Source organism: Physeter macrocephalus, chromosome 3 (assembly GCF_002837175.3).
Source record: "Physeter macrocephalus isolate SW-GA chromosome 3, ASM283717v5, whole genome shotgun sequence".
Lineage (NCBI taxonomy): Eukaryota > Metazoa > Chordata > Mammalia > Artiodactyla > Physeteridae > Physeter > Physeter macrocephalus.
The window spans coordinates 6,154,919-6,179,885 of NC_041216.1; positions in this window are offsets into that span (position 1 = coordinate 6,154,919).

The window sequence follows — 24,967 nt, forward strand, 5'->3', positions numbered from 1 at the left end:
AAAAAGGCAGAACAAGGAGGTGAATAGCGATAAGGGATGCTTTTTCTGGTGGGCAGCGACAGCCTCTTTGAGGAGGTAACTCTTAGTAGAGAGCTGAATGAGGTCACGTCGGTATCAGCGGGGTGGGGGTGGTGGGGGAGTGTGCCGATGCAGGAGCAGCAAGTGCAAAGGCCCTGAGGCAGGAACATATTGGTGTATTGTGGTGGCAACATCATAAGTGAAGAGTAGAGATTTGGCAATGAGGCCGGAGAGATGGGCAAGGACCAGTCATGCAGGGTCTGGTAGGCCATGATGAAAATTTGCTTTTTTATTCTAAATAGGATGGGAAGCTACTGACGGTTTTTGAGCCGAGGAGTCACGTGATCTGACTTAGCCATTTAATGCCTCATCTGGCTTTTCTCTGCTGATTAGACTGTAGAGGGGCAAGAGTAGAAGTAGAGAAATAACCCAAATAACACTTTTTTTCCTCTCAGGGAAATAACCCCCTCCCTCCAGCTGACAGCAGGGAGCATTTCAGCTGAAGTGTCACAGGCAACTCAGTGACTGTTCAGTGAGGCAGAGCCCAGAAGCCACCAAGGTGTAATTCGTCTTTTACAAAGAGAGGAGTTAAAAGGACAGATTATAAAACTCAGCTCAGTGGCTTTTTTTTTTTAAATAAGCATCTACTGATTTCTTTCTCTTTCAGATGTTTTGTTGAACAAATTATATTCTTGACATTTTGGGGACCTTCTATGTTTCCCCAAATGCTACCTAATGATACCACAGTGCAACTAAGACTCATTTGTTGGCAGAAATAATGGGAAGTTGTTCATTTCTACAAAAGAACAAACCTCTGTGCTCTTATTATTATGGTCCTTATTATTGAGGCCATTATTATTGCTAGAAGCATGTGTCAGGTGGAGAGAAGCAGGAGGGAAGATGAAAAACATCTGGGAAGGGAAAAGGGGGAGCCTCTGGGGAAGTCAGAGCATTTGGAGTCAACCTTCCAGGGTACAGATTTCACCTGCACAACCTGCTCGTTGTGTGACCTTGGACAAGTGATTCAACCTCATCAAGCCTCAGTCTCCTTATCTGTAAGTTGGGTACATAAATATTATCTACATCATTGGATTGTTGAGGAGTAAATAAGATATTTAAATTTTTTCTAGAGAGATGGAGTATTGTAACATTTAGGATTAAGTCTGGTTGTGACAAACTCAAAATAACAGTGGTTTAAGAGGATGTTTATTTCTCTTTCACCTACAAGTCTGATGTAGGCAATGCAAGGCTGGTGCCAAGTCTGCTCCATCAAGTCCTCAGGGACCCAGGCTATTTCTAGGTCCCTGGTCTATAACAGTGGCCAAAGCTCCATCCATCATACCTACTGTCCAGGCAGCAGGATGAAGAAGGGAGACGAAGAGGGTGTCAAAGGACACACGCCAGCTACCTTTAAGGGAGGCTCCCCAAAGCAACCACATGGCACTTCCACTGATCTCATTAGCTAGAACTCAGTCATATGACCATATCTGACTGCAGAGAATGCTGGGAAATGTAGTCTTTATTCTGGGATGCCTTTTTGTCCCGCCAAAAACTGGGGATTCTAATGCAATGGAAAAAAGAGAAACTGGATATCAGGCGATAAGTGGAGGTTCTGCCACAGGTGGCCCTGTGGAAGGAAGAAGAGGAAGAGGAAGAAGGCAGGGAGAGAGACCCAGAAACTACCACACACATTAGATTTGGTTTCTCTTTCTCCCCCTGTCTCTCTCCTCCATAACCAGTCAGCCACCAAGTCCTGTTGGCTCTACAACATAAAATTCTCTTAAATCCACACTCTCCCCCCAGTGTCTGTGGAGACAGCCCTAGTTCAGACTTCATCATCACTCACTAGGGCCATCATTGCAAAGGCTCCTCACTGCCTCTTTTCCCAACCTGTGGTCCCTCCTTTTTGCTAATGAGTTGCTCATGACTGAGATCCAATGGGGTCCCCACTGCCTGCAGGATAAAATCCAACCTCTTGAGCTCAGCCTTCAAGACCCTTCAGGATGGTGCCCAATTTCTTGTTGCATCTGCTCATATGCTCTTCCTGGCAGCCAGGCAGAATATTTTGCTGTTAGCTGAATAAGCCACATTCTCTGTCTTTGAACTTGCTTTTTCCTCTACTTTTCTCTCTTTTCTGCTTGCAAAGATACTATTCATGCTTTAAAACCCACATCAAATGTCCCTTCTCTGTGAAGGTTTTAGAACTGTGCCACTTATTTGCCCTCAAGTCCATCCCTTGTTCTTCCTCTTCTCTTCTTATCATTGGGGCTTAAGGGGATTGCTTACTCCTGCAGTCTGTGTTTTCTAGGCTCCTGGCAAGCTGCCTTTTGGCTGGGTTTGACCAATCAGAGGCACTGGCAGTAGACCGGAGGGTGGAAGGGAGAAGCTGGGGGCATTTCTCACCTTTTTCTTTTCCAGGAGCAGCCATCTCTGGCAGCAACTACATCTTCTGCCAGACAGTGACCCCTCTGAGGTTCCAGATTCTTCTGTGCAGCCCTTCATGCGGTCTAGCTCTCTGTAGGGAAAATATGGTTTCTGGGATCTCATAAAACCATCTCCTCTCACTGTTCTTTCATTCCTAGGGGTGCTAGAGGCTTCCTGCCATTGCAAATTTTTGGATGGTGCAAATTTGACCTCTCAACTCTTATATCATCTGTGTAACGAATCCCCTGCATTAAATTCCCACTGTGTGAAACACCTAAAATGGTTTCTGTTTTTTTAACCAGACCCTAACCAATTCAAGTGCCTAGCCTAGTACTTGGCATAGAGTATGTGATCAGTAAATAGCTGTTGAATGAATAAATGAATGGAGCTTTCCCATCCCCTCTAACCACGGTCTTCCCTGGCTCCTCAGTCATTAATTGACTATAGCATGCATTGCACTTGTTTGTGGATTCATCTCTCTTGGCCATGAGACACAGCTGGTAGCTGGGTATGCAGACTGGAGAATCCAGACATCCTGACTCGTGGCAATGTTTCTTCCACCTTCTGCAGCTGGGAGCTGGGAAGAAAGGGAGAGGAAAATAGAGCGCAGGAGGTGGAGGGTTCTCCACGAGCCTCTCTGCCTCTCTTATATTAAACACAGGGCCTTGCTTCTGGTTCAGGCAAGGATTTATGAGTGAGTTTAGGCAGTAACACGAGGGAACCTTTGGTGAGAAATGCTGCTTGTCACACTCTGACAGCCTATGGAGGAAGGCAGCTGAAAACATCAGAAAGATTTTCTCAAGCTGGTAGAGGCTCCCAGCCCATCCCCTTTCACCCTTTGAAATGCCACCTGGAAATGTGTGGGGGGACAGGGGAGGGTCCTGTTATTTTTTGGGTGGGATGATGCTTTGTCAGAGAGGGATTGCTGTGAGGGTTCTCCAGTTTTAGTTTGGGCTTCACTGAAGACAGAGCAAGGCAATGAGGTTTACACGGCAGTTAGGAGGATTTGGATTAGACATTGGGAGGAATTGTCACCTCACCGTTGATGATGATGTGAAGGTAGACTCAGGTGCAAACCTCATCAATATTATCTCCTACCAGTCTCCCTTGTCCCTCCACTCCAGCCAAGCTGGTCTTGTCCCTTGAACGTGCCTTTACACTTACTGTCTTCTCTGCCTTGCCTGCCCTTCCCCCTCGCTACTGGCTCCTTCAGATACTAGTTCCCCTCCTCGGCGAGGCCTTCCGCAACCTCTATATCTCAAGTGTCCACCTACTAGATTATAAGTTTCACAAAGGCAGGAATCCTTTCTATCGCTTCCCCACTCATACCCTGACACCCAGAACAGCGACTGGATCATACGAGGCACGCACTCATAATTTTATTTTATTACTTTTAATTTTATTGGTGTAGTTGATTTATTCAATACAATGTTGTGTTAGTTTCAGATGTAGAGCAAAGCGATTCAGTTACACATATACATATATTCATTCTTTTTCAGATTCTTTTCCCATATAGGTTACTACAGAGTATTGAATAGAGTTCCCTGTGCTATACAGCAGGTCCTTTTTGGTTATCTATTTTATATATAGTAGTGTGTGTAAGTTAAATAATTTTTTGAATGAGTGAGTAAATTAGTTAACATGCCTAAGAAAGCTAGTTATGGTAGCCCAGAAGTGACCCTGGGTGGGCTTAGCTGAGGTCAGTTTGGGAGATCTTGCTGGGAGAAGGGAGAACATGGGCTTAATACCGGGCTCTGGATCACAAGCCGATGCAAGGGTTGAATGACATAATGTCTGCAAAGCACTTAGCACGGGGTCCAGAACATCACTGAGGGCTTCGTAAGTGTTGGCAGCTGTTAGGCTCAGACATGCTCCGTGATGCTCCATGTGGGAGACCCTCCTGAGTGCTGGGGGCGGTGCCTGGGCTCTCTGGGCTGAAGATGGCTGGGTACCAGGCCTGCGCTGGAGGTTGCCTGAGTTGGCCGGACTGTGGAGGCTGCTGGGGTGGAGGCCAGGGACAGCTTGCTTCCTGCTGCCGGGAGAGACCGCCTGCACTGCCTGTGAGCCTCTAAGGACCTTGTAGCCAGGCATAGAATACAGTTGCTGAGAGTGTGGACTCTGGAGCCAGCTGCCTGAATTTGAATCCTAGCCCTACTGTTTACTAGTTGGCAGGTTACCGAACCTCCCTATAGGTTGGTTTTCACATCTGTGAAGTTGGGACAATAGTAACATCTGCCTCATAGGACCTACTCGACTCCCTGAGGACTTAATGAGAATGAGTAAAGCACTTAGACCCACACCCGGCATGAAGTAAGTGCTACATGGGTGTTGGCCAGTTACATCAACATTAACAACAATGATTTTGTTGTTGATTCTCTGGGTGTTCTGGGCTGAACTGTGCCTTCCTCCCCCTCCTCCCACAGAACTCATCTGTTGAATCTCCCACCCCTAGTAACTCAGAGTGGCACCGTATTTGGAGATAAGGCCTTTAAAGAGGTGATTAAATTAAAATGAGGCATCAGGGTGGGTCCTAATGCAATCTGACTGGTGTCCTTATAAGAAGAGGAGATTGGACACACAGGGAATTCACCAGGGATGTGGGCACACAGGGGAAGGGCCATGACAGGACACAGAGAGAAGACGGACATCTGTAGCTAAGGAGAGGCCTCAGGAGAAACCAAACTGGCTGACACCTTGATCTTGGGCTTCCAGCCTCCAGAACTGTGAGAAAATAAAGACATCTCTGTTGGTAAAGCCATCCGGGTGTGGTATTTTGATATGGCAGCCTGAGCAAACTAATATACTAGGTGAGGAGATTCAGAGGCCCGAATCTGAGTGAACTGGGCTGAGTGTCTTCACCCTCTGGGACATTCCAAGGATGGGGACAGCCACTGTGCGGCCCAGGCCTCCCTCTGCCTGGACCTCCCTGAGTCCACCAGCAGCTCCTGGGCCTCAGCTCTCCCTCCTGCCTGATGGTCACATCATCAATGTGGTTGTAAAGGAGGCTGAGGTCAGCCTTCTTGAGATCTCTGCCTGGTTGATAAGAAAGCAAACAAGTAAGAAGGCTGCCTTCTTGGGCAGCTCCATAAACACAACCTCTTGATCATTGGTCTGTGGGCCGGGGCCAAGCTCAGCTCTTTCCAAGGATGTTATCAGTTTATTTTGCTTCAGTCACAAGGATGCCCTGAGGTGACTGAATGGGAGTGTATGGCTGACTCTGTACCAACCTTCCCCACGTCCAGACAGGGGAAATAGCTCGAAGCACCCATCCCTGTGGTGGTGGGGCAGCTAGAGCACCCGAAGTGGGGCTCCTCAGACTGAGAGGCTCTCAAAAAGCGAGTCTGGAGGGCCCGGAGGGGCATCCTATTTTACAGATGGGGAAACTGAGTCCCCGAGAAAGCCCCATTGGTTATAATATACCAGGAATACTGATTAGTTTCAGGGATCGTGACAAACTGGAGAGGGTTCAGAAGTGGAAGTTAAGATAGGAAAAGGGGGCTTGAAACTGTCCTGGAAAATCAAGTGAAAAGAACAAATAGTTCAGCCTGGAGAAGGTCAGACAATTCAGGATTGCTGAGGGCCAGAGGACGCAGATGGGGGCTCTAGGGAAGGAGCAGGAAGAACAGCAGGATGGTTTACAAAATGTAAGGAAGTGTCTTCCACAAAATAACCATAAATTTGGATTCCAACAGGTGGCGACTCCTTCCATCCACCTCACCCCCAACTCCCAACTCTGCCTCATCCCTGGAGTCTTATAGTCCCCTTCTTCAGTCAGAGCCAATCCCAGAGAAGCAGGCAGGAACAGGCCTACCTGATTGGAGCAGGGAGCCCCTGTGGGTGGGGCCAAGTGGCTTACTGACGGGAAGGGTGGCCTGCCTTGGCCAGAGCTGTGGCTGCAGGAGAGACCAGGCACTTACTGCAGGGCAGGGTGGGTGGGCAGAGGCTCCAGAGCAGCTGGGCGTCTGGGGGCCTTTGGCAGTGGCGGCAGCTCTGCTCAGCTGGTGAAGTGATGTTCTCTGATTGAGCTAATTATGCTGATTGAATTCCCTCCTCTCTTCAGGGCCTCCTGCCTCCTCCTCTCTCCTGTCTCTCCCCTCCCCTCTCCCTTTAGAGAGAAAGGGAAAGATTTCCTTAATGTGACTGGTAATTGTTATGCACACAGTGTCAGATGTTAATGTGGGCCGTGATTGACAGCTAATCAGCCCATCAGCTGCACAAAAAGAGTGAATAACTCGGTAATTTGATTTCCCCTGATTCCCCTGCGTGGGATGGCAGGAAAGTCTAAATTAGCAATCAGGGAGCCCGTGGCAGATCCTGAAGAATGGTGGTGGGGATTCAGGGGCTGCGGGTGCAGCTGCAGCATTGTGGGTCCCAGTATCCAGGATGCGGGAGTACCCTTTGGCCTCGACTTGGGTGGAGGAGGGGCTTTGTGAGCTGCACAGTCTAACTGTGAAGAGATGCTGGCAGTGGGTGAAGTCCCCATCCCGAGGGCCGCCCCTTCCTTGGTGGAGGTAGGGGAGACAGCTCAGGCCAGCCTCCAGCAGGGTGCTGGGGCCTGCGCTGGGGGCACACTCATCCTGCTGTCTAGGAGACCACCATGGAGGCGGTTGGGATGTGGCAGACAGGCGCTCCCACACCCCCATCCTTTGGAGCTGGTTGCCAGGGTTTCCACTGTGTGACCCCAATTCTTCCAATTCAGAGAAATAGTTGTCCCCCCACTCAGCTTCCGGCAGATTCCATTCAGTTAAAATGGAGCACAAGAGAAGCACATGTGGAGTGTCTGGTCCCCGGCGAAGCCATCTCTCGTCCTCTTGGGCAGGCAATAGTAGCTAATCACAGTTAGCATCCACTGGGGACCCGCTGTGGCCCAGGAACCGTGCCAAGTGTTTTGTCTGCATCCATTGTACGGAGCAAGAAAGATTGAGCGTCTGCTGCAAGTCCCACAGTGAGAGAGTGGAGAGCTGGGATTCGACCTCAGGGTAGGGCCAGCTTCTGGGCTCTGGTGGAGGAGACAGGCTGAGCAGCGGTTTCCGCCTTGGCCCGGCCTTGGGCGGCCACTTCCTGGTTAGAAGACCTCCCATCACTCCCCATGAGGTCCTAGCCCTGGACACCCGCAGCTAGAGAAATGGCTGTGAGTGTCTGTAGTCACACAGACACGTGTGTGAATGTTTGTCCTTTTACAGGTGGGGAAACTGAGGCCCGAGGAGGGAAGGGACATGCCTGAGGCCACTTCAAGAGCTATTGACCCACCTGGAGCTGGAGCCCAGCTCTGCCGCCCCAGCCTAGCAGTGCCCCACCCCCAAGTGTGGGAGACAGAGGGGGAGCTGGAGGTGGGGCTGGGAAGCCAGTGGGGTCTGGAGATGCCGAGGAAGACTCTAGGGGGCAACACACATTGCTCGGGGGGAGCGGGCCTCCAGGCAGCTCCCCTTGCTGTGGGAGAGGCAGCTTCTTTGGGGCGTGAGGCTTGGCCCCCCTGATGTTCTGAGAACATGGTGGCCTGGGCCTGGGGGCCAGAAAGACTGGCTGTGCCTCCCATTAAAAGAAAGACTGGTATGCCTGGCCCACCTCCGGCCTTGAAGCCCTTGTTCCTACATTGCTTTTCTGGATTCTTCTTGAGAATGAGGGGAAGGTGGGGGCATTGGTGATCCTCCCTGATGGAGACCTATTCACTTGGGTCACTCCGCTGCATTCTTGGATGGTGGGGCCCATCTCAATCCACACTTTGTGTGTGTGCACCTCTGGCAAATCTGAGTTGCATGTGTAGGTAGCCACGTGTGTGAACCTTTGTCCTTATTGTGGGTGCCCACACATCAGTCTGTGTTGCCCTGTGCATGCACTGAAGTGTACCCAACCTTAAGTGCACGCCACAAGCACCAGCCCATCTTAGATGAGCCTCCTGGGTGCTGAGAAAGGGATGAAGGGTCTGGGAAGAGACATGATGCAGGAGCCACAATATTTGTTTTCAAGGGAGCTTGGAGGCTGGGGTTATAGAGGAGCTTCATCCAGTTGGAGCAGGAGTTGAGTAGAAAAGGTGTGGACCACGGCCTTGACCTTGGGGTCAAGAGTAGGGAAATGGCCTTGGGAGGGGCTGTGGTCAGATCTGAGTCAGGAACAGGTGAAATCCAGTAGGGGTGGCATTGGGAGAGGCAATGTCCCTGGGAATAGTCTTGGGGCCTAATTGTTTTTTTTAATTTTTATCAGAGTATAGTTGATTTGCAATGTTGTGTTAGTTTCAGGTGTACAGCACAGTGAATCAGTTATACATATTCATATAACCACTCTTTTTAAGAGTCTTTTCCCATATATGCCATTACAGAGTATTGAGTAGAGTTCCCTGTGCTATACAGTAGGTCGTTATTAGTTATCTATTTTATACATAGTAGTGTGTATATGTCCATCCCAATCTCCCAGTTTATCCCCCCCCCACCCCCCTTACCCCCTGGTAACCATAAGTTTGTTTTCTACATCTGTAACTCTATTTCTTTTTTGTAGATAAGTTCATTTGTATTGGGGCCTATTTTGTTCCAGCCCATGTACTGGTGAATGAAGGTAATTACCCTCATTGTGCAACCAATGAAACTGAGGCTCAGAGAGCTACAAAAGGAGCTGTTCAGGGTCACACACACCGAGGGAGGGGAAAGTCCAGATTCTGCTTTGTGCTGAAGTTCACCCTTGTTTCCCTGTAAGACACAGCAGAGGCTGGAGCGGGGCGGGGTGGTGGGGAGCAGCCATAGTCAGGAGCCCGAGCTTTGAGAGCTTTGAGGAGGGGCATGAAGCAGAGTCAAGTTGAGCTCGCTGAGCTGCCGAACTCAAATATTTACCTGTCTCTCAGCCAACAAGTGTTTATTGGGAAAGTGCTGTGTATAAGGCTCTGAGCTACCTTGGTGAGCCAAGCAGACTGCTTGCCCACTCTTAATTACTGCTCAGTGTGTGAGTGTGCGTGTGTGTGTGTGTGTGTGTGTGTGTGTACATGTGTATGCGTGCATGTGCGTGGGCATGTGTGCATGGTGGGAGGAGGTGGGCAATGTTAATCACAATACTGTCAGGAATGATTGTAGCCAATGCTGATGGAGCTCTTATTACCTCATTTAATCCTCACTGCAGCCCTTTGGTGGTGCTCCTATTCTCCCCATTTTACAGATGGGAAAATAGAGGTACCTCAAGGTTAAATGACTGGCCCTAGACCAGCTAAGAAGTAGTAGAACTGGCTTCTGAACCTGGGCTGCTTGGCTACAAGGTCAGCACATTTACTAACCATACAAATAAATATACACTAGCAAATTGTGATGTGTGCCATGGAAGAAGAATAAAGGGACTGCTGAGGGATGCTAGGTAGACCCTGAGCATGCCTGGAGCACTGGAGATTTTGCAAAGCACTTGCTGTTCATCATGTCATTTCATCACCCGAGTGGCCCCGGAAAGCTGGCTTAGGACCCCCTCTGCCAGATGGGGCAATGCAGCTCAGAAGAGACAAGTCACACGCCCGGTGTTGTGCAGCTTGTGAGACTCAGAGCTGACTTCCTGAGCACCTCACTCCCACCCCCAAGGGGGCCCCAGGGGCTGGCTCCTGGGCTGTTGAGGCCACTCAGTCTTATGCTCACCCTTGGCCCTCTCGGAGGCCTATGGGCAGCAGAACGTGCGCGTCACCAATCCCAATGTCTCTGAGTGACATTTTCATAGTCTGACCGCTCTGGGCTGTGAGCTGTCCCTGAGGGCCACCTGGCACACCTGAAGAGAAGGCTGACAGGGCCTCAGCTGGGAGAGGCCTTTAGATTCTGCCCCTGAACTTGCCCATCCTCTTTCTTTCCCTTTTAACCAGCTGCTGCCCCCAGACTCTACCCAAGGTGCTGGCCGGAGCTCTGTGGCTCCTGACCCGTGTCTCCCTGGGGAACCCTGTCCCCCCAGGGAAGCTGAGGCTCTGGAATCCCAGATCCATGAGCAACACCTCTTGACTCTTGACTCCCAGTAGCAGCCTTCGTGGACCCACAAGGGCCAACTGCCCAGCAGCACTAGGCATTTCCAGGGCTATCTCACCCACGTCTGGTCTTGACCCTTCCTCTCCTGACCCATCCTGACCCTCAGGCTCATCCTCTACCTAGGTAGCATCAGAGAAGACCCCGCTGACCCACTGATACAGAGTCTGTGCATGATGCTGGAAGCTGGTATCACATACCCATTTTACAGATGTGTGGACTGACTCTTGGAGAGCATGATTGCTTGACCAAGGTAAGAAGTAGAGCTGATCTTCTGGAATCCAGAGTCCACATTCTGGAGATAGAAAGAGGTGCTGTCCCATCGCCCCCTAGCTCACCTCCCCACCCCTGATTTGGCTGGAACCCTGAGCCCAGGCTATCTGTTTGGGTGGAGGCATCTTCCTGGTCAAGCTCATCTGAGGAGCTCTTCTCACACGTCCAAGCCAGGATGGCTCGTACGGGGTGAGATGGGGAAGGGAGAGGGTTTTTAGGATAAACTGAGTCAGAGGCCAGGCACACGGGGATGAAACTGGGTCAGGACTCTGAGCTAGAAGCCGAAGGGCAGAGGTGCTGAGGGCTCTCTTGCACCAGAGTGGGACCTGAGGACTGGTTGCTTTTGCTAGCGAGCCCTCCCCCGTGGTGGGGCTTGCAGTGGTGGTGGGAGGAGATGGAAAGGACAGCCACAGTGGCTCCTGTCCACGTTCACTTAGGAGTGGAAGCTGGGGAACAGAGATGTCCTGTGAACTGCCTGAGGCCACATGGACAGAGGGCAGTTAGTCAGGAACAAGGACCCTGGTGTCCTGGCCCCAGCCTGACAGCTGACAGCCCCAGAGGACCCTGCTTCCCCAGGGCCAGCCATAGCAGCCAGCCCAGGCTGGGGCTGCGTGAACTGCAAGGCGGGAGACCCTGCTATATGTGGCCGAAGGGCCGTGGACTGGGGGGTGCTGGTCAGCAGGGCTGGGTGCCGGCCTGCGGAAACTCTCCTGCACCCAGACACTCACAGACACACGGCCACTCCCTGCCCCCACCCGTTTACACGCAGCTCACACAAAGACACAGGAGCACAGATGTCCCAGTTCACAGATGTGAACACTCACACACAGGCACACACACTCACACCCAGCAGATGCGCCAACCATGCACACACAGACGCACACACAGCTCACACTCACACACACACAGCACAACCAGGTGAGCTGGGGGCCAGGCACCCTGGAGTTCTGTGTCTGTTACGTCTTTGCTCTGTGACCTTGAGCAAGGTCGCCTGTTACTTTCAAGCCTTTTCTGGTAGCGCCCCCATCTCTCCCTCCCCCGGAGCTGACCACCCCCATTGTACCGCCCCGATCTCAGCACTCTGGGGCTCCTTCTTGCTGTCTCCTCCACAGCCCCCTCCAGGGGGGCTGCTGGGGTCCGACGGCAGGGAGGTGCTCAGCTGGTGTCCTCCAAACAGGTGACCGAGCCATGCTCTTTTCCACAGGCCTTGCTGCTCCTCCTCCCAGCCTTCTAACCCAGTGCCCCTCACCAAGGATCTTGTTAAAGTGGAGATTCTGATTTTGCAGGGCTGGGGGCTGAGATTCTCCATTTCTAACAAGCTCCCAGGCAATCAGATGCTACTGGCCTGTGGACACACTCTGAGTTCCAAGGCTCATGCCTTCAGGCTAAACCTTCATAGACCCACCATCCCCTCTGCCACTGCCCACAAACAAAAGTGGCTTGAACCCTGCTAAGGACAGGAATGTTACCACCCATAGGGTGAGGTTGCTTTGCCATACAAATCCTATAACTCAAATCCTCTTTTCTCTGCCAGGTTGAGCTCCATCTCCAGGTAGCCTTCAGGGATTGCAAACACAGGTCAAGGTCTTCTGCGTTCACCTCCTCCTGGGTGGGTGGCCGCAGTTCCTTCAGTGGGCCTGGGGCTATATCCTGTGGACATTCAAAGTTGGTAAGTTCCCCCCTGAAGCAGTGATAACCGCATGCAACATTCCAGGGAAGTCTGGCCAGAGCAGGTGCAGGGAGGCAATGACCTTTAATCTGTACCTCATACTCCTACTGATATAGCCTAAGAGTGAACGAAATTTCTTCAGCAGTCACCTCACTCTGCTGGCCCATGTTTATATCATGGTCACCTATGGACACCAGAGCTTTGCCCTCACACATGTTCTTATCATGTAACAGTCCTAATAGGTGATGATTTTGTTCCACAACAGTCGTAAGGAATGTGCTAAGTGGGGCCCCCTCCTTCTTCTCTCCTGCCCCTGTACGGACTCAGAGATCTCGGCAGTTTCCTTGTTCGACGGCCTGTTGGTACATTCTCTTTAGCACGTGTGGCGCTCCCTTTCATTTTTGTCTTACCTGTTCCCTGCTGCCCATCACGATTCAGGAACTACAAACTCTACTTGCTATTTTTTCTCCCTTGTACTTTGGGAACCAGCTGCATCAAGAGAATGTCTAGATTAGGGAAACTGCTACAAATGCTAACCCGTCTTTTCCCAAAGAGTTACTTTAGCGCCCAAGCTTTGAAGACCTACCCATATGCCATGCAGCGGGCAAGGCTCTGTTTGCCTGTGTCATTTGCCTGACTCCAAAGCCCTCCAGAGAAAGGGCAGGAGGAGGTGGAGTCAACTGGAACACTATTCATTCATTTGTTGGTTATTCATTCATTCAGTAGATATGTATTAAGTCACCACCTTGGCCAGGTACTGCTGTGGTCCTGGGGAAACAGGAGAGAATAAGATAGAAGAGGCTCTTGTTTTCATGGACTAGTGACATCCAACTGGGGTGACACACAAGATAACCAAATAAAGATAGAGGGGAAGAAGCCACTTGAGTCAGAGACAGTATAGAGCACAATGGTTAAGGACCCAGATTCTGAAGCTAGAATAGCTGGGTTCAAATCCTATTTGGCCCTGGACCAGTTAACAGTTCATGCCTCAGTTTTCTTACTCCCTGAGTTGTTATAAAGTACCTGGTGCAGTGTTGGCCCATAGTAAGTTCTTATTACTTGGGGTGGTCTAAAAGGGCTTCTTTGAAGAGGTGATATTGAAGGTTAAGTGGGAGCCAGCCATGCACAGATCAGGAGAAAGTAGAAGAGCAAGTGCAAAGGCCCTGAGGCAGGAAAAAATCTTGGCTTGTTCTGGGGAATTGAAAGAGGCCCTTGTGGCTGGAGAGGATGAGTAGAGGGAGATAAGATCAGATTCAGGGGTGGGAGGGAGAAGATCAAGTGGTCTGGTTTGGAGGTCACTGTCAGTGGTTTGGAATATAAGCTAAGGTCAATGGGGCATCACTGAAGGGTTCTAATTAGGAATACAGTCTGGTTTACTTTTTCAATCTTGTGTGCTCTGGTATAGAGGTGGCTTGCAGGGAGCCAGGAGGAGGGGACAGCTGAGGACTAGAGTCCCAATCCTAGGCTGGCTCTGAGCTAAGCCCATGCACCCAGCCTGGAACTCTTGTCAATAAGGGTGTTTGGAGAAGCTCCTCCCCACTGTTCCTGAATCTTCTTAATCCACTAGGGCCTTGAAGGGAGAAGCAAAGAAGCCTGGAGGGGAGCTTTTAAGGGATGTTATTTTGCATCTTAATTGCATGCTAAGAAGCCCGTGGGCAGGGCCAGCTGCAGAGCATCAGCTGCCACCAACTCTAGTGACTCAGGCCACAGAGTCTTAAAATATTTATTTTTCGCTGCATTTGGAATTCAGCATCTGCGAGGGAGCCACCGCCAGGAAGAGAGAAACGGAAGCAGGAACCTGTTGGCAACAGCAATCTGGAAACAGTGCAGGGCTGTGCGGGTCCTGCCTCCTGAGCAGGGAGCCAGTGCAGCAGGCAGAGCGATGCTCTGCAGTGGCTGCTGTTGCCTCGTGCTTGGCTGCCTGGTCCTCCCAGGCACCTGCGGGAGATCAGATCGTGGCTTCCTCCATTACAAATTGATCTTCCGCCTTATAGTTTGGGGCTGTAGTTGGCAGTCTGTCTCGCTTTCCTTCTGGGTCCGTTTGAGGGAAAAAAAAAAAATCAGACTTTGAGTCCCGGACACGTGAGTATGTGAGTGGGTGTATTCTGGGAGTATATGTGTACAGCTGCAGTGACATACACTGACGCTCCGCTGGAACGTTAGCAACGTGGTTAGATGGGGGTGGATTTGCAGAGCATTCCTGCCACTGGCCAGCACTGCGACCTTGGCCAAGGCACTGTACCTCTCGGCCTTTTGTCTAAAAAATGGGACTAAAACTCCCACCTCACAGGGCTGTCCTGAGGCTTGTATGAGGTTATTCATGGCCCAGTGCCTAGACCATCTGAAGTCTCCATAAATGGTGGGTGTTAATATTATGGTGCATTCTCTAGGGTGTGAGCCCTGTTCAGGGGCGGCCCCCATATGACCCACGGGGAGGCTGGTCATGGACTTCTGGGTGCCTGGACGCAGGGGAAGGCTCAGACGACATGCAGCGTCATCCAACCCCCTTTCATAGGCGTGACTGCTGGAGGGATGGGGTGATGGGGCAACTTAAATGTTTGATGACTCAGATCCATCTCTTTTATCTTGGAGAGTCTGCCGAGGCTTGGAGCAGGGCTAGATTACCATGAAGTGCTCCTAATTTGCAGAGAGAGATAAGGAGCTCATCATGCCTGAGGGAGGGGGTACTGCTCTTCCCCAGCAGCTGCTGTGAGCTGGTCCTTGGTGAGCCAGACTCTCTGGGCTGGGGTGGGATGCCCGAGCTCACTCTGCCTCAGTGGCCCATCCCTAGGCGATCTCAGTCCTGGTCACCAGGGTGGGAGTTGACAGGGAGGGACAGATACTCCTAGACAGAGGTGCTTGGGAGAGAGACATGGACACAGAGAAGCCTGGACTCATACTTCTGAAAATTGGACAAGTTATGAGCTTTGTGAATGCCTGTCCTGCCCAAGGGATGCACAGCTGTAAATTGGAGGCTGGGCTGCCATTTATCTGTCCCTCTCCCTTAGTCACTCCCCTCGCCCAGACATCTCAGGGGCAGGGGAGAGTGATCCAGATGTCTTTAATTACTGGGACTTGTTCAGCCTGGGGCCTGGGCTCCTGATGCCCAAAGGATGCAGGGCAGATCTTGGGAAGAACTTCCTAAGGACGCATCAAGAGGGGCCAGTGCAATCCTAGCTTCTGGTGGTCTGTAAGGAAAGGCCTCTGTCTGATGCCCCATTTCCTGGCTCTGAGTGCCAAGCAGACACTGGCCTTGGGAGGTGACAGGCCCTGGGAAGGACAAGATGCTGAACTTTCTTAGGCTTGGAAGGAGGTCAGATGGGCAATAGAAAGGTCTAGGGGACTTCATTCTGGTGAAACAAACTCGTCTGAGCAAGCGGAGGGTTTTCACGGACGCTGTCCCACAGGCTTCTCAGAGCAGTCTGAGAAGGAGGAACCATCATCCCCATTCTGCAGATGAGGAAGCTGAGGCACAGGGAGGGCATCCCAGGAGGAGGGAGCCAGGATGGGGATGCAGCTCTTCAGGCATGGAGTCCTGAGTGCTGTCCCATGGCGTGGTGGGCTGGCCACCAGGCTGCTGCCTGGGGCTATGGCTGCAAGGAGAGGAGGGCCCTCCAGGGTGGTCAGAGCGAGGCTCCCCTTGGCTGTAAGCAGGACGGCAGCTCTGAAGGGCTGGGGGTCTTGGAACCGAGAGATTGTGCAGCAAGGGGGCTGATGGAAGCCCGCTCCTTGCCTTCAGTCCTGTTGCCTTGTGGGTACTGCAGAGGGGCAGTGTTGGGGAGACTGCAGGGCAGAAGAGCCCTGGACTGGGAGTCTTGGGTCCTGGGTGGGAGTCCAGCCTCCATTTAGTCAATAAACATTTATTGAGCACCTTGCTATTATCCCATCATTAACCTGTCTGGTCCCCACACAGCTCTGGGTGGTGCATGCTCTTTCTGTATTTCATTGATTCTGATATGTACTCTTAGAAATGGGAAACGTGATTGATGGGGTTAAAAGTGATAGTATTCTTCTTTCTTAGTGGTCTATGCAATAATGGTTTTATAGCCTACAAATAGTTCCATGAAATATGGAACTATTCCAATTTTACAAATAAGGAAATAATTTAATGGCAATGGTATTAATGGGTAACATTTGTTAAGCGTTGATAGCATGGCAGGCACTAGATCAAGACCTTTATTGTTATTGTTTCCATTTTGTAGATGAGAAAACTGAGGCTGAAGAGGTTACTCAAGGTCACACAGAGCATAAATGGTGGAGCAGGGACTGGAACCAAATCTGGCCGACTCCAGCTCTGTGGGTTCTTGACCAGCATAGGACTCCACTGGTCCAGCTCCGCTGTGCTGGGCCCTGGGGAAGAGCCAAGAACCAGGCAGATGTGGTCCTCACCTGCTCAGACCTTAGCAATCAGCAATCTGGCACAGGTGGGCGGTAGTGGGGGCTGAGATGGCTCTGAGGGCCTTGAGGAACTGCGGATGAGGGTGGGGATAGGGAAGGTGAGTGGAGCGGGTACCAGGGTATGCTTGAGAGTGAGGGGTGGGGTTGCTGAGGAAAGTGATGGGGCTGCTTTAAAAAGGACATGGCCTTTGGCTCTCGTACCACTGCCAACACCTCCTTCCTTCGCCTCTTCTTTGCCATTGTTTCTTGTGCACGATCACCTTCTCCAGGGTCAGGGTCAGGGTGTCCATCCAAGGTAGCACCAGAAGTCATGGGATTAATGTGCCTCAACTGGGTCTCGCCAAGAAGTGACTGAAGCCTCAAAACCCAATAAAGCCAAATCCCTGAACAGGAGAGCCTTGGACAGGTGGATGAGGGGGATGATGGAGCCTGTGTCAGAAAGGCCACTTGACTTCTGCATTATTGGGCCCTAGAGAGGAGGCAGGAGTGCTTGGTGGATAAGAACTCAGGTTTTGAGGTCAGATCAACTTTGGTTCTAATCTGGGGTCCTCCACTTACTCACTGTGTGGCCCAGGCAAACTTGGTGATTTCTCTGAGCCTTGGTTCCCTCATCTATAAAATGGGAATAATAATTGTATTAGTTATCTGTTGCTGTGTAACAAATATCTCCCTAAATTTAGTAGCTGAAAACAATACACATTTATTATTTTGCAGTTTCTGTGGGTCAGGAATCTGGGCATGACTTAGCTGAGTCCGCTTCTCAGGGTCTCCCACAGGCTGTAGTCAAGGTACTACTGGGCTGTAGTTTCATCTGAAGGCTGTGCTGGGGAAGAACTCACTTCCTAACTCATGCACGGGTTGTTGGCAAGACTCAGTTCCTCAAGGGCTGTTGGACTGAGGGTCTCTGTTCCCCATTGGTGGTTGGCTGGAGACTGACTTCAGTGTCTTGCCACATGGGCCTTTCCAGCTTGCTTCATCACAAAGAGCCAGAGAGAGTGCAAATGAGACAGAAGTCTCAGCCTTTAATAACCTAGTCTCAGACATGCCATCATGTTTACCCTATTCTATTCATTAGAAGCAAATCGCTACACACTCGAGGCAGGGGGATTATTACGCAAGGGAATGAATACTGGGAGATAGGGATCATTGGGAGCCATCTCAGAATATAATAATATCTATTTTGTCGGAAAGTCACAAAGATTAAATGAGATCCTGCATGTAAGTAATTAGCATGGTGCCTGGCACATAGTTTATGCTCAATAAATTGACTAGTGTTATTATTGTTGTTTTTATTCTCAAAGCCAGGCTGAGCTGAGGCTGACAGGACAGACTCCAACAATTATCCCCAGTTCTCACTGGCCCAACACCAAGAGAGATCACCCAACTGCATACCCTTGTCGTCAAATCCTGTCTGTTTCCCTGGGCTCACTTCATATGCCTCCTCCCCCAGGAAGCTTTTCCCCTATCACCTGTGAGCTGCATTTCCCTGAATGCCCCCTCCTTGTTTGCAGGGAAGGGAGCACCCGCCCCCAGCTGCGCTGACAGTCACGAAGACTCCACTGGCATTGTCTCTATCTCATAGACTTTAGGCAGGGTGGAACTACAATGTTTGAGGTTTACAGATTTCTTGGATGTAGCCGTAGAAGATTGATGTTTTTTATCTGGAAGGAAGAATTGTGAAGTTTACATCATCGCAAAATAAACAGAACTGTGACTTCTGTTTCACGATTGACGTGGCTCCTCTGTGTACTTTGGACAGTTCTTACATGTTATTGACAGTTAGAAGATCTTCTCTCCCTCTGAAAAATTGCGGGGTTCCGGGGGAGGGTTCATGTGACACCTTCTCACTCTGAATGCTCTGCTTGTGTTAAAGATGAAGAAACTGCCACTCAGGAGGGTGATTGGCTCAAGATCACAAAATGGTAGAACTAGGATATGAAGCCAGTTATCTGGTCCCAAGCCTACGCATGGTCTTTATATTATATGTACTCATTCATTTATTCAAGAAATATTGTGTAGTCCCTACTATGTGCCAGCCTCTGTGCCAGGTACTAGGAACAGTACGATGAGCAAGTTTTTGTTGCAGCCCTAAAATGCTTTTAGTGTTTCCCTTCTCCTCCGAATCCCACTGGATTATAACTTTCCCTAGTAGAGCCCCCGCTCTCTCAGCATCTCTCCTTCCCTGTGTCAACTGCATGGCTTTGAATCTGAAGTGTGACTGTAGTTAAGGAAAGGTTCTATTAGCAATTGGTTTGGGTGGAAACGTAGCAGGAAATGGCCTTAAGGTCCCTCGAGAGAAGAATTTAACCAGATACAGAAGTCGGATGGAAAGTGGTTAGAGGCCCAGGTGGAAAATAAGGAATGAGGTCTACAGATTAAAGAAGCTGATTGACGTTTTTTCCCCTCTTTTTTTTTGGCCGTGGCACATGGCATATAGGATCTTAGTTCCCCGACCAGGGATCGAACCTGTGCTCCCTGCAGTGGAAGTGTGGAACCCTAACCAGTGGACCATCAGGGAATCCCAGAAGCTGATTGACTTTTAACAGCAGGTCCTTTCCACCCCTTGCCAGCCCCACACCTCTCTCCTCTTCCTTCCAGGGCCCTTGAGGAGTTGAACCCAAGCCACTGCTTTCCTGCCCGGTGAGCCAGGTGATGGGTTTGCAGTTAATGGTAATTTGAACAAGTTTGGTCAACTAGAAATACATAAGGAGATTGAAACATGAAAATGTCCTTGAAATTTACACAACTGATATGTTGCAGCTCAGCCAGCTGTTAACTCCATTGTATGAAAAATGGCAGAAATAATTGGTAACCAACCTCACATTTGTTTACTGAAACTTTGCAAAGGAGGACGTGGAGGAGTCAGCGTGTCACCAGGAATACCCACCACGTCCCCAATATGTCCCCCAGAGCAATCCCTCAGCCAGGCACGAATTGTTGCTCGGTGGGTCATTTGTGTGCTAGGCAATCTTCTGGGCACTGGGCATGTGATGGTCAACAAGAGGGAGAGAGCCCTGCCCTCCTGGAGCATGCTTACTAGTGGGAGAGACTGACCGTAATGGATACATGAATACTTGGGTAATAAAGTCAGGTAGTGAGAAGTGCTATGGAGAAAAGAAGGCAGGGAGTGGGTAAAGGGGAGGCTAGGAGAACTTCCTGACAGGTCACTGAGGACTTAAATAATTCTTGAGATGCTGTAAGTGCAGGCCTCACCTGGTTCTCTGCTGTACTGCTCCTGTTCTATTTGCTAGCTGTGTATCTTTTGGGACAGTGACTTGACCTCTCTGAACTTCAGATGTCTCATCTGTCAAGTGGGAATAATACCTGTCCCAGGATTATCTGAGATAAAATGTATTAAAGCTCACTGTTCACTATAAAGTGTTCTCTATATATGAATTGTTAGGATTGCAGTTGCAGTGCAAGGTCATTCATTCATTCATTCATCTATCCTTTCCTTCACCAAATATTTATCATGTGCCTCCTCTATGCATTGAAGGGCACCCCACTCCTGATTTGTTATTCTGGCCCAAGCATAGAAAGACTTTGGCCTAGTTGAGACTGGGCTGGAATATTTAAACAAGACTTTACCAAAGGCTTGGGGATGAGAACAGGGAAATAAACATGGCGTAAATTTGTAGGTTGTGTGTAAATGAGCATGTGCACATGTCTTTGTCTATGTGTATATGTGCATATTTGTCTGTGTGTGTGTGTGTGTGTGTGTGTGTGTGTGTGTGAGTGTGTGTAGGTGTTAGGGAATCATGCTTCATTGCAGGGGGCAAGGTGACTTTGCCCTATTTGGGGTCTGTAATATTTCCAAACCTCTTACATCCATCACCCCATCACCCTGCAGGGCACAGCACAGCCCTCAGGGGACATCCCAGAGGCTGCTGTTCCCATCTGGCAGATGACATGGAGGTTTTCAGAATCTCTGGCTTAGAGAAAGCAGCACCACACAGCACCACACTCCTAGCCCAGCCTCCATGTCACATAGCATCCTGTACCCCCCACTTTGACTTCTTGGGGCTCTGAAGACCCTCAGATTCTGTTTCATCCATTCTAGGGGTGGGTGAGGGCATGGCCTGGCAGGAGATTGGCATTGCTCACCCTCCACCAGAGTGCCTGCCTTTCTGGCTTCAGTCCTGAGAACATACAGCCCACCACAGGGCAGCATGGGCCCTCAGCCTGGGGCCATGGAAAGAGCTTTGCAGCCAGACCCTGGCTGTGACCAAGCTCTCTGAGCCTCAGTTTTCACATCCGTAATTTGTTCATAACTTCCCGTGATTGCAGGGCCATTGTTAGGAGGAACGGGATGATAGACCTGGAGCCCCTGCATGGGGCCTGGCCTTTAGGAGGTGTTTAGGGAATATTCATTCCCTTCACCTCACAATGCTGCCACTGTTCCCGGTCAGAGGGGCTTCTGGTTCTGACCGATTCTTCCAGGACAGAAACCCAGCCCTGAACTTTTGTCCAGGAGGGTGGAGTCCTGGGTCTTCTGCCCAGTTCCTGCCAGATTCCTCCTTCCTTGGGGCAGGACCATAGCCCTCCTGGGCACCTGGCAAGTGATCGGGGACCTTAATGTCCTCAGCCTTGGCCTGTAATGCTCCAACCCCTCCAGCCAGTTCTGAGTGTTGCTTCTGTCCAGAGACACCTGTTGCACTGTCTGCAGCCCCCACTGGGCTCTGCGGGGGCGGGAATCCTGGTGACATTGTTGACTTCTCTGTGTTCCCCTTTATGAAGGTTCAGTAAACAAGTGTGGGTTGCAAATTAACTCCACCTCTGCGTGGCTCTCTGATTGTCCTACCTGCTCAGCTCTGTGCCTCAGCTGCTAACGTCCTCTACCCAGGAGCCAGACCTTGGTCCAACACCGTCCCCGCTGCTCACTCCATCTCCATCCTCTGCTGGTTCACCCACCATGGGATTCCAATGTATTAGGACAAAAACTTCCATCCACTCATGTGTGTTCCGTTCTCTGGGGTTGCGTATCATAAGTGCCATCCCTCCTACCTGTGGCATCCTTTAGAGTAGTGGCTCTCAACCTTGGCTGCACGTTGGGACCACCTGGGGAACTTAGAAAAAACATTAATGCCTGAGTCCGCCTCAGACCAGTTGGAACAGAATTTCTGGGGAAGAGGTCTGGGTATTGGTGTTTTCTGAAGGTTCCCCCAGATGATTCTAAGAAGCAGCCAGGGCTAAGAACCACTGCTTTAGAGAATGAATGATTGCTAGCTTTGCTTTTTCCCATCCTCATCTGCCAGGAGCTGCCTGCAACTTTCATAGGATTCAGTTTTTGGACTTTCATCATTCTAGCCACTGTTCGCTTTAAATGTGACTGTCCAGGTCAAGACTAAAACCTCCTTTGCTCATGATATTATACCTCTATTAATATGACCCCAAATCAAATGAGCTCTTTCTGTCTACACCCCACTCCATGACTTATTAAAAGTCACCCAGCCTCTTCCCTTCAACAGCTCCTCCTCTATTTTTCTACTGTTTCCACCAACATATAATGCCTCTTCAAGTAGAGTGAAAAGTTAATTCCACAAGCACATGCAATCAATTCCAGGAAAACCTTCCTGGACTTGGTGCAACCTTCTGCAGGGTTCAGAGTGATTACTGGCTCTCCTTCTGTTTCAACAGGTCTATCCTGAGGTTAGCTTCATTCATTGCCCCTGATTTAGGATACACATACCAGGTATCTAACTCCCGTACATTCAGTACCCACTCTTCTTAAACTTAAATAACAGATTCCATTAAAAGAGCATTAGCATGGCACTCCCATAATTAATCTTCTCTGGCGAACTAATAGTCCAGAAGGCACGCAGTGGAGCAAGGGCATTGTACATCACTAAGCTCATTTATCCTGATTGATTTATCTAATAATTGTTGGGGCAGCTGGCCTTGTGCCCGCCGACCCATGGTGGGGATCCCATGGGTGCTTGGAGTTGGGAGCAAGGAGTAGTATGGATAGATCCGAGGCTGGCAGGGGCTGACTTCATCCTGATCACAAGGCAACAAACAACATAATGGGCCAGCCTCAGAGACGGGCCGGCTCAGGGAAGCTTTTAGAGGCTCTCAGCAGCCCTTGTAGTGCACCCAGATTACACATGGAGCTATTTCACATCATTAACCCCCCCTGTTTTGTCCCTGGGTGCTTCACACTCTCTCTGCATCAGGCTGGGCTTCAAAGTAACTGCTTTGCCAAAGCAGATGTAGCCTCTGCAGCAGGATGACTCTAGGGTACAGGGACACATTTACTAGCTGTTTGTTTGTTTGCTTGCTGGCCTCCCAGCCCTGGAGCTAGGGATGATGTACTGGGGATCTGCATCTGCTCAGCCTGCCTGTTTTGGTTCCTACTGCCAGGAGCTGGGGAGTGAGCAACACTGGGCTCCAAGGCCCATCAGAGGCCACTGTGGTGATAATCTCCCTGCCTTCCCCACTCCCCAGCCCCAAACATGTCCTTCCTCAGGCTGGTCAACAGTATGTGGGCGTTGGGAATGGTCCTCTAGTGCAGGACAAGCCTGGGCTGTGCTGGATCCTGCATCGATTTTCCTTAAGAAGCAGGAAACAAGGCACCAACAAGGGATAGCAGAGCCCAAGGGGACAGACTTCTGTGCCAGGTAATACCCTCTGTGGCCTCCTGGAGCTCTTTTGCTCAGTGTTTTGTGCCCGTACTGACCCTTCCCCAGGCTCATCTGCTTTTCTCTCATAACCTCCTGTCTGGAGCCCTTCCTGACGCCCAACCCATAGTGTTGACTCTCCCTCTGAATCCACCCCCAGCCAGCATGTGTGTCCTGCCTCCCCTGCTTCCAGGCTCCAGCCCATCCTGATCTCCATTCTTCCAGGCTCCATCCTTCCCAGTTTCTCCTTTCACACAGTCACAGGCCCAGTAGGCCCCTGGACTGCAGTCCCTGCTGCCAGCCCCTGTGTTATTGCCTGGGTTTATGTACTGCCTTCTGCCTTGATTTCCTGGTTGTGTCTCCCAGGTCCTAGCTGGAAACAGAGTCCTGCCCTGCATACCAGCCCATCTGTCTGGAGCACTAATGCGCCCAATCCCCATCCAGCTTTTGCCAGCTTTGTCCTCTCCTCGGGGCTGAATCCTGTGTTCTGTATCCCTGGCCAAACCTGGCCGACCACAAGAAGTCATGATGTTGCTATCCTCTGCCCCATGTGCCATTTTTGTATCCCACCCAATAGATCTGACAGATCCTTGCATATTGGACCAAGGTCACTCCTCCTGGAAACTGAAAATTCTGGCTCCTGTTTTTTTCCCTCCCCTCATTTCCCCTGCTATAGTCCTAACTTGCAGGAAGGCTGCAGAAGGTGGGACATCTGCAGACTCAGTGGCTCATGCCTGAGTGACCTTGGGCAATTCCCTTCCTTTCTCTGAGCTTCGGCTTCTTTATCTGTGAGATGAGATGGTTGGAAATAATGATTCTCAGGGTCCTTTTACCTTCGAAACAAAATGGAAAACAAGAAACCCTGAAGACAAGAGGGATTGATACGATGGTCAAGTCAAGCTGGGTCTACTCTCCTCTCTGCCTGGGGCCTCCACATCACGCAGGACTTGGCAGTGGATTTACAGAAGACTCTAGCACAAGGGCTCTGGGCTCTCACCTTTGGAAAATGGTGCAATTTAATGGTAATGCAATTACAGATGTGCTGAGATTGAAACAGCCCATCTTATCTCAAACTCATCTTCCCCACCAAGTATCAGGGCAGGTGCTGATCCCTAATAGCTGCTGAAATAAATTCACCAGGCAGCTGGGGGCTCCTAGAGAGGAGATCTGTGTGCAGAGAAAGAGAGGATGGGAGGGGGAAGGGAGGTGGAGAGAGGGAGGAAGGGAGCAGAGAGGGAGGGAGAGAAAGGGAGGGAGAGACAGAGGAAGAGAAATGACACATAGAGAAATGGGGAGAGGTAGAAGGAGGGTTGGAGGGAGGGGATGGCTAGGAAAGAGGGGTAGAGAGGGAGGCAAAGAGAGAGAGAGACAGAGAGAAAGTGACAAAGCAGGAAGAGAAGGAGGGAGCTAGTTAGGGTGAGCGAGGGAAATAGGGAGGAAGAGAAAATGGTGGGAGAGGAAAAGAGAGGGGGAAAGAGGAAGTGTAATGGAGAGAGATACAGAGATGGAAAGACTGAGACAGACCATGAGGGACACAGCTGGGGAGAGAGAGAGGAGGGAGAGAGAGAGAGAGGGAGAGAGGAGGGGAGGGAGTG